General features: G+C 34.1%; 1 non-coding gene across 1 annotated transcript; it reads left to right on the forward strand.

Moving 5' to 3' along the window:
* Positions 1-597: 597 nt before the first annotated feature.
* On the forward strand, positions 598-668 carry TRNAC-ACA (transfer RNA cysteine (anticodon ACA)). The gene has a single exon. It is a non-coding gene; the product is annotated as a tRNA-Cys (tRNA).
* Positions 669-10,707: the final 10,039 nt, after the last annotated feature.

Here is a 10,707-nt window from a genome sequence, read left to right on the forward strand (position 1 = left end):
TGTTCAAAAAAGAATGAGAATTCACAAAGAAGAGAGATATTTTGACCCCTTATTTTAGAATTGGAGGATTGCAGTGCATAAAAAGACTGGGATTTATTAAACATTCATAGATCTAACTTCAGCTATAGATATTTATATACGTCTCTTACGTTATTGCAGTCCTATTTGTTCGGGACAACATATGTTGTGTTGATTTGTTTTTTCTATTCATTCATCAATCTATTTAATGAAAAATTGGGGAAAAAAATGAAAGTACGAGAATTTATGGAAAATTCTCTGTAATCTATAATTCATAGAAGATACCCGATTAGATAATATGTAACAATAAAAATGGATATTCTGGGGTTGACATATATTAACAGTTTCTGTTATAATGGAAATAGAGAAGGATTATAAAAAAGATATAATAATATTGATTTGTTATGTATCAATTTATATCTTTTTTTCTCATTAAGAAAAAATGAAGATTCCTTAATTCTTCCTAAATTTGTAGTTAACGGTTGCTATTTGTCCCGAATTTTTTACTTTTCTTTTGTCACTGAAAAGGTATACGTTAGTTTTTTATTTATATTCTAATCTATTTTTTTGTATCATTTGGGCGGCATGGCCGAGTGGTAAGGCGGGGGACTACAAATCCTTTTTCCCCAATTCAAATCTGGGTGTCGCCTGATCGACAAGATAATAAAAAAAACCTATTCGATTTCCTGTCTACGAAAAAGAAAACTCTTTCTTTTGGATAATCCATAGTAAAAGAATTTAATAGTCTGTTTTCCAATTGTTTTAGAGAACGAATCGGGATGGGATACAATAAGGATTAGATCCAAGGGAACTAGCAGCTGCAAATAAGAGTATGCAAAGGAATCTATCTTGATTCTTTCTTTTTTTATTTAATGAAAGGGGAAATAAAACATATGTATTTGAATTCCTACCTATTAGTATGATTCACTACCTTACTACTTCTAAGTATATTTTTTATTTATTTATGCTTCCAATTTGTCAATTTTACTCCAAATCTGATAAGAACTTGCTAGATGATTTAACTGGATGTTTTGGCAATGGTGTTAGGACGGAATGGAATCCTTTTTTGACTTTGTACCAGCGACTCCACTATTATTATAAGATATTCTCCAATTTTTAGTGAAAAAGAAAAACAAAAAGAATACAAGAAAAATGAGTAAACAATAAAAAAAGAATTAATAAAAGAATTGATTCATATTGATATAGATAGGAGACATAATTGACATGGATATAGTAAGTCTTGCTTGGGATGCTTTAATGGTAGTTTTTACATTTTCCCTTTCCCTTCTAGTATGAGGAAGAAGTGTGCTCTAAAGGTAATACTAATTGAGTTAAGGCATCAAACTGTCTCAATTTTTTTCTAGCTGGGTTCTTCCAGTTTTGAACTATTTTATTAATACTAATTAATGAAATAAAATTTTGTCTAGATTTAGAAATTCTATTGTATTCAAGTGGTGTAATATATTCCATGTATATATAATCTTGAAAAAAAACTATTTTAATCAAACAAATATTGAAATTGTTGCCATCTTGATATCCCGGGAATCCAGATAATTGGAAACGGATTACTATTCCAAACCTAATTATTTTGAATATTTCTATTCAATTTAATCAAATTAAATTTTGGAATACTAAAAATATTATTTCTTTTTATTTATTAGTGACCGGGATTCTGAAAAGAATCGGAAATCTAAAAATGAAAATAAGAAGAATAAAAATTGTGTTGCTTTTTCATTATTTCAGATTGATTGGAACCAATACAAAGAGAATAGATTTAGATGAAATGTGGACGCCATGGAATTGACATTCCATATATATCTATAGATCGATATCCATATATCCATATGAAAAGAAAATGGTAGATTGGTTCCACCATATTCACTCTTTTTTTTAGTAAAACATTCTATTTTTATCCTACCGTAATAGATAATATATTAGAAACAAATAGATTTTATTTCTTTCTACTATATGGATTTAATAGAATTTTACTCGTTGTAACATTCTTTCATTTTATTTTAAAGAATAATATTCATTAGTCGTCCAATAACACGTAACAATAATAGCAGTAGAGACATATCCAAGAATGACTGACCTATTCATAAAAACTTTTCTTTATTCATTATTCATTTAGTCTTCTTTTTTTATATTATCTGGATGGGGGTGGAGCACAACTTCACACCAAAGCACAATCTAGTTGACAGACAACTGCCAACTTAATTATTTTTTATGCTAGTAGGTGTTCCAAAGGCAGGCTTTGAAGTTCCTGGCGATGATGAAGCTTCTTGGATTGACTTATACCATCAACTTTTTTTCGACAGACTACTTTTTTTAGGTCAAAAGGTTGAGAGTGAAATATCAAATCAAGTTTGTGGTATGATGATATATCTCAGTTTAGAGAACAAGTACAAAAATTTGTATCTGTTTATAAATTTTCCAGGTGGAGAGGTTCTATCAGGATTGGCCATTTTTGATATTATGCAATTTGTAGAAGCAACAGTACGGACAGTATGCGTAAGATTAGCCGCTTCAATGGCATCTTTGATTTTTCTAGGATGAGAAATTACCAAACGTCTAGCATTCCCTCACGCTTGGCGCCAATGATTCTTATTTGTAGAAAAAAATATTATGCCTACGCCAATATGAAGTAAAAAAAGCATGGTACTCTACAGCACGGGATTCTTCCATGCAAAACTAGATTCTTCGCAGGATTTATGGCTGACTTGTTGTCGTCTGCAGCACCAGAGGTTTCTTCACTTTGACCTTCATTTCTTCAAGTACATATATGATCCAAATTTCCTAACATGTAGCATAAGATCATGCTATATATTCATCCTCACACGATGGCAATGCCACCACAGGTTACTTTCTCGAGCACCATGGGATTGGGGCACCAAATACTTGAAAGAAATAACTAGTTGTGCTTCTTCGATCTTCCTTATCTCTACACCAATCAACATCTGAATAGCAAGTAACCATATCTTATTTGCTTTCAGAGTCTCATCGAAATAGAATTTTTATAGTTTATCGATCCTTTTAAGTATATTAGGATTATTCTTGAAGCCTTCATGTTTGACACCCTTGATTCACTCATGTATATGCTCACTAATTTGACTAAGAAACCTATATCAAGTCGATTGTTGCACACATATCTTAGATATTCTACAATTTGTTTGAACAAAGTTGCATTGACTTTGTCTTCTTCTCCATGCTTATCCAACTTCAAGTTTTGTTCGACAAATGAAGATGTAGGAGTCGAACCATCCATCCAGAATCTCTTGAGTGTCTCTTTGATATACTTTATTTGATGTAGCACCATACCTTTCTTCTACATTTGAAATTCCATGCCTAGTAAATAAGAAAAGTTCCTCATATCCGACATTTCAAATTCCTTCTTCAACAGCTCTTTGAACTTCGATAAGTTCTCCAAGCTACTTCCAGTTAATAACAAGTCATTTACATATAAGCAGATGATTGTTATATCTTGTGCCACAACCTGAACCTAGACACCATACTCAAATTTACATTTGATGAATCCCAATTCAATTAAGTATGAGTCAATCTTCTTGTTCCATGCCCTACGTGTCTGCTTGAGGCCATAGGCCGCTTTGTGCAACTTATGTACTTTCCTTGCTTCCTCCTGAATCACAAACCCAGTAGGTTGTCTGACATAGACTTCTTCATCTAAGGGACCATTCAAAAATGTTGATTTCATGTCTAAGTAAAATGTCGATCAACCTTGCTTGCATGCCAATGTAACTACTAATCGAATAGTTTCCAATCTTGCTACTGGTGTGTATACTTCAGAGTATTTGAATCCTGATCTATGAAAAAAACCTTGAGTTGCCGATCTCACCTTATATCTTGCTATCGACCCATCAGTATTGTGTTTTAACTTGAACACCCACTTCACTTTGATAGCTTTTTTATATGTTGGAAATTCGGCCAACTCCCATGTGTTATTTCTTTCGATTGCTTGTAATTATTCGACCATAGTTGACTTCCACTATTTATCGTTTAAGTCTTTGCTACAGTTGATTGGTTCAACATCTGCAAGTAAGGAAAAATGAACGAATTCTCTATCTGTTGTAACTTCATCATCACCAATCACTTCATAGTCTTGAAGTATTATTGGAAGAGCTCTAGTTCTTTGATGTCTTTGACTAGTATTAACTACATCATCTTCGACTTCAATTGTGTCGGGCATGTCAGCAACTTCTTCGACTTCGACTGTATTATCGATAATATCTTCGACTTCGACATAATTACGTCCTTCTTCGAAATCGTAGCTCATCAATGGCTTGTCAATTGAATCACTAAAATTCCAATCCCATGTATAATTTTCATCAATCACAATATCTCGACTCATAATGATCTTCTTATTAATTGGATTAAATAACCTGTATGCACCAGTTTTATGATATACTACCATAATCATATATTCACTCTTGTCATCAAGCTTCTTTCTTCTAGCATCAGGAATATGCTTGTAACACATAGACCCAAACACCTTCAAATGACTCACTGATGGTCATTTTCCATTCCAAACTTCTTCAGGAACCTTGTTCTTCAAATTCTTGGTAGGGAACCTGTTCAAAATATAAATAGCAGTGTGTAAGACCCCAATTTTGACCCTAAGATCCCTCATGATATTCTCATCATATGCGTTAGCATTGGGATCCCATCTTGGCATTCTCATTACCCCTAATTCATTGGGTTTGCATTGGGAGAGATCACCAAGCACCATTTGATTGTATCAAACTTTGTATTTTATCATGTTTACTAACCAAAATACCAAAAATATGTCATTGTATAGTTTAACTCTTTTGTAGGTAAGGCACATGCTCCCCTTTGATCTATCAAGCTCACATCTAGGGTTTAAGACCCTCAGTGCAAGGAGTTCAATCAAGAATTGGTTTACTATGGCTCTAAGCATCATATATCGATCCCCATGATCTTCACATTTTATTTTGATCAAGAATTCATCAAGAGTTTGGAGTTTGTTTGCCTTGGAAACCCTAATTCATCTAGGTATCTTATGTGACTTCTTCAACAAGTTTCTTCACCAATTGATAAAATATTTCAAGGTATACTTCAAATTTCATCCTATTATTCATATATGATCCTCCATGAGTCCCAAAATTCAAGTGAATATCAAGCTAGCAAGTTGGTTCATGGTGGTTGACCAGAGAAAGTCAACTGATCAAAACTAGGGTTCCCTAGACCCTATCTCCTACAATTTTTGTCATATGAAAATTATTCCAAAATCAAATTTACTCTACATGACATTCTAAACAACTTTAATGTTGAAGTCAAGAGCTAGTTTTACTTGGAAAGTCGTTTTTTATGGTGAACGGTTATAGGTCATTTTGTCTAAACCCTAATTTAGAGGTCAACTTCCTAAGACCATAACTTGCTCAATTTTTATGAGATGAAAGCTATTCAAGTTTCACAATCAAATTCAATATGTATACTTCAACTTTGATTTTTGTAGGAAGAGAAAATTCAAATTTTAAATGCATGTGATATGAGGATACATTATAGGTCATTTTGGACCCATGCCATTGAACAAGTGATTTTCCTCAAATTCAAAAATGCATAACTCGTTCATTCTAAATCCAAATGAGGTCACATTTGTTACCATTTTGAAGGAATTTGAGATAGATACAACTTTGATGAAGGAACTTTTCTCATTTGAAGCTCATATAAAAAGTTAGCCAAGGTGGAAGAAGTGAACATATGGCTTGACACTTAGAAGTTTTTTTGATATGTTTGATTTCCCAAACTTCCACCTCAAAATTCATCATGATCCAAGCTTCAAATTAAAAAGTGTTCAACATGAAAGTTGTTCCTCTTAATCTAACCTTTCCAAAACGTCTAATTTCATCCCATTTGGACAAGGTATAAGTGACTTGTGCATGGCTTGAACTTGGATCACCATTTGGCATAAGTGAACTTGAATCTTCCATACACAAATGCATGGCCTTTCCACGTGACTTCAGCAATATTTGTACTCAATTTTGGACCTGAAGGAATGATTACATAGGCCTATCACACGCCTATGCATCCATGCAAGCGAGTTACTATTTTTGAAAATTTGAATCAAGTGTGCAATTAGCAATGCCTTGGATATAAATAGAGACCCTTGCCTTCAGAAATAAGGATCCCTGTGCGCCAACTTTGAATCCCCAGCTCTAAACCCTCTCATTCAAAGGATAACCTTGAGGATTTCCATTGGAAATCGAGTTTGAATCTCCACTGTTTTGAGATTCAAATCTCCAAGAGTCCTGCTTCCTTTTTTATTCAATTCCATTCCATCAAGTGTCCACAGCAAGGCCAGGAGCAATTGGAAGCAAGATCGTGTTCATCCAGACCTGCAGTGAAGGTGAATTTCTCAATTTTTCATCTCTTTAATTCTCATTCATATCTCCATAATTCTTCTTGATTTTTGGTTGTCTGAAGTCCTACCAATGTAGGCAACAAGATTGAGTTGCTTTGAGGTTAAATCGAAGCAACTCAGATCATGATCCTCAAATTTCAACTCCTTGTAGCTTTCAATATACTTGGAGTTAGGAGAAATTGAGGACAGATTCGAACTCCTGATCATTTTTACTTTAAATTCATGTCCTCCTTTTTTATTTTGGTGATGGTTGAAGGTGGACCAGTCCGGTGAGGTCCACCGGAGAAGAAGACCGGAGTTACAGCTCCGGTGATGTGTTGGCGTGTCTTAGAACCATAGGATCCATCCATTTTGTTTTAATCTTGAGCGTACAAACTGATTACCACGTGTGTGGCGCACTGACCGGGGTCCATCATGGAACACGCACTCTGATCCACTTGATCTGCCACCTCAATTAATGAGGCAGATCAAGTGGCCCACGTTTTTTGCTATTTTCTGATTTTTGATTTAATTGACTTATTTTCATTAATTCATATTAATTTTAATATTGATCCAAAAAATATGAGACTTTCATCAAAAAAATTAAATAAATTCCTCTTTCATTTTCTGAATTAAAATTATTTTTTGATCATTATTAATGTTTTTCATGATTTAATTGTTTTTGTGAATATTTTTAATGGTTTAAAAATACTTTTAGGTTTTCAAAAATTATGAAATTTTTTCTTCAAGGTCCTTTGACTTTGTTTTACCTATGATAAATCTCATGGCCAGTTATTTGGTGTTTTGATGAGGTTTTAGGATTTTGACCAACCATAATTTAATTTAATGCATTTTTTTAAAATTAATTTTAATTGTTTAATTGCAAAATAAATTGTGTTGAGCTTTTGATATTGACTTGTTGAGTTTGACTTGTGTTGTTGGGCCTTGGTCAATGTTGATTTGACTTTTTTGAGTTAAAATCATTGGATTTAGGGGATTGATGAAATGTACATTCTTTTAGGTTCACCCCTTTTGCATTTCTTTTAAGTGTGGTATGTTTTAGGAGTATGGTTCATAATATCATATCTCTAACATGCATTAACACTAAAATTTCTATTGGTTCAAAGATCCATGCTTGTGAATAGTGGGTTGAGTGTTCTCCAAAGAATGACTTAAACAAAACAAAAGCAAAAGCAATACTAACTTCTAATCAACTAACAATTAACATTTAATTTCAAGCCATTTACTTTTATGCACTTCATTTGCCATTATTCATACCATTTAACTTATTTACTTTAATGCCATTTTCACTTTGCTCATTTGAGCCATATCTTGTGATTACATTGTGATTGTATATACTTGTTTGTGTTTGTGGTCTTTTGACCTTAATGTACATAATAACAACAAAAACCCTAAAAGACATTTGTGTGGACTGTTGGATTTGATCTGAGACATTGGACTTAGAGTTAGGCAACACTCCCTATGCAAAAGGACTTGGTCAATGCCAATTTTTTTGAAACCAAGTGCTTGTGAAGTAAACTTTCATCTAAAGCAAGTGTTGAGATCCTATTTGAGTTCATTTGCTACATGGTCTTATTGAAGTTGTTACTTTGAACTTGTGCTTAATGCCTATCTCTGATACATGAGAGATTATGAAGAAGATCATGGAGTTTCTAAGCTTGGATGTGGCTACCTTTATTTGATGCCTTGCTCTTCATCTTACTATTTGTGTGTTGATATTGCTTGATTCTAAAGTCCAAGGGAAATTTGGGGTTTCTATATGACATTCTTGTCTATTGGATTGCATCTCATTGATCAGATCTTTTCAATCCTTAACTTTTAAATTTGTGCTTAGGATTAGTCTTTTCATCTCCTCCCCACTTCTTTAATTTCAAATCTCTCCCTCCTTTTAAAAAATCTTATTTGCTTGTGTTTTTTCCTAAACTTAGACCTTTTTGCAAATTAGAAACTTTGACCTTATGTCATTGCATTTTAAAACTCTTTTCTTAATCAAAATTTGTAAATGAACTTAACTATACTTGACTTAAAATTTCAAAAGACAAAAAGAACTAACACTCATTCAAACCTTTCTGGGCCTTTTATGCCTTTGTTAAAATTAAATGTTTGTTAAAAGCAATGCATTCACTTTGAAATTGATACCACAAACTACGAGGTTTTGATCCCTCATTTTTATGTTGGTACGTAGGCACAAGTCTGAAGGTCTTGTCAAACACAAAAATATAATTACTAAATCCTTTCCTCATCCCTCCACTCCATTTTATTTCAAACACAATTTTGTACGAAAACACATATGCACACAAAAAGGGCTCCCTAGGAGTACCTAGGATACTTTGGGTGCTAACACCTTCCCTCTGTTTAACCAACCCTCTTACCTGTAATCTCTGGCATTTTATTAGTTTTGATTTGAAAACTTCTTATCTTTTGGGTTTTGTTCGTACTTTTCCCTTTTCCCCTGGAAATAATAAAAGCGTGGTGGCGACTCTGGTTTAATTGACATCTAGCTTATCCATAGTTTGATGGTCATGAATTTACCGCTACATAGTGGAAACAGCTTCACCTTATAAGGATGTTGGCAAATTCTTCTACTTCAGCATGCATCTTGCCATGTCCAATATGGTCATGTTTCTTCTTTCTGCTATTCCATTATGTCGAGGCATATAAGGAGCATTTACATCATGATCAATATCATGTTCTGCACAGAATTTTTCAAACATCTTGGATCTGTATTCACCACCTCTATCTGTTCGCAGAACTTTGATCTTCTTCTCACTTTGGTTTTCGACAAGCATCTGAAATCTCTTAAAGATTTCGAATACTTCGTCCTTTTGCTTAATCACATAGATCCACATCTTTCGACTAAACTCATCAAAAAATGAAATAAAATACCTGTTTCCACCAATGGTATGCTCTTAAAAAAGGCCACATACATATGAATGTACAACTTTGAGTATGCAGGAGGATCTCATTGGCATAGTCGAAACAAAAGACTTTCTAGATTGCTTTCCGATTAGACAACCTTCACAGATTTTGTCGGACATCTCTAGACTTCGTATGCCAAGTACCATATCTTGAGTAATCATTTGATTGAGTGATCGAAAGTTCAAATGTCCAAACCTCAAATTCCATAACCAACTATGCTTGTGGTCGAAAGTAATTTTTAGACATTGTACTTTAGTCAAACTGATCATGGTCTTGAATGTCTTATTCTTCGAGAAAGTATATTTCAAGACCAAATTATTCTGAGTGTCGAAGAGTTCCAAGGCTCCATCTTTCATAATCACCGAGAAACCTTTTTCGACCAATTGTCCAACACTTAACAGATTGCACGTCATTCTAGGGACATATAGTAAATCTTTGATAATAGCTTTTCCTCAATTGCTCCTTTGAATAACTATGTCGCCAATACCTTCTGCTTGCAATGAGCTATTATCAGCAAGTTTGACATTGCTCTTCTTCGACGAGTCAAAATCTTCTAACCAAACTTTTCGATCAGTCATGTGTTTCGAGCATCCCGAGTCGAGGAACCAGATCTTGGAGTCGGCATGGTCATCTACAACTGTGATTATAACCACCATATATTTAGAATCATTTGAATCTTGGCGTGCAAGGTTCGCTCCTTCCTTCTTGCCTTTTGTCGCTCCCTTGTCTTTATTGTACCAACAATTCTTGACCATGTGACCCCACTTTTCACAGTTATAGCATTGCACACATTTTTTTCTCTTTGTCTTTCTGATAGGAGTTTCCTTCTCCTCTTTTCGAGGATTCAGAATCCCTATCATCAACCTTATGCTTTTGAGGGTTCGACTAAGACTTCTTACTCTGAGTCTTGTCTCATTTGACTTTGAATTTGTTGGAACCACCATGCTTCTTCCAAGCCTGATCCTACAGAGCTTGTATCGAATCTTGAACCTTTTTCCTTTCGACAATCCTAATCTCATGCGCCTCTAACGAACCAACCAAATCTTCTAGTTTCATGGTTTCAAGATTGTTGGATTCTTTAATAACTATGATAAAGTGATCAAAGTGAGAGGTCAACGTACACATTACCTTATCAACTATCATCTTATCAGCTAGAGTTTCACCACAACCCTTCATGAGATGGATGAGATTATGCACCTTCGACACATAGCCTGCAATATTTTCAACTTCTCTCATCTACAGTAATTCATACTACCGTCGCAAAGTCTATAATTTAACGACTTTGACTTTCTCACCTCCTTCATAGTACTTGACAAGAATATCACGTGTCTCCTTCGCCGATTTAGCATGAGAGATCTTGTCGAAATTCTCCG

Source organism: Lathyrus oleraceus, chromosome 2 (genome assembly GCF_024323335.1).
Source record: "Lathyrus oleraceus cultivar Zhongwan6 chromosome 2, CAAS_Psat_ZW6_1.0, whole genome shotgun sequence".
Taxonomy (NCBI): domain Eukaryota; kingdom Viridiplantae; phylum Streptophyta; class Magnoliopsida; order Fabales; family Fabaceae; genus Lathyrus; species Lathyrus oleraceus.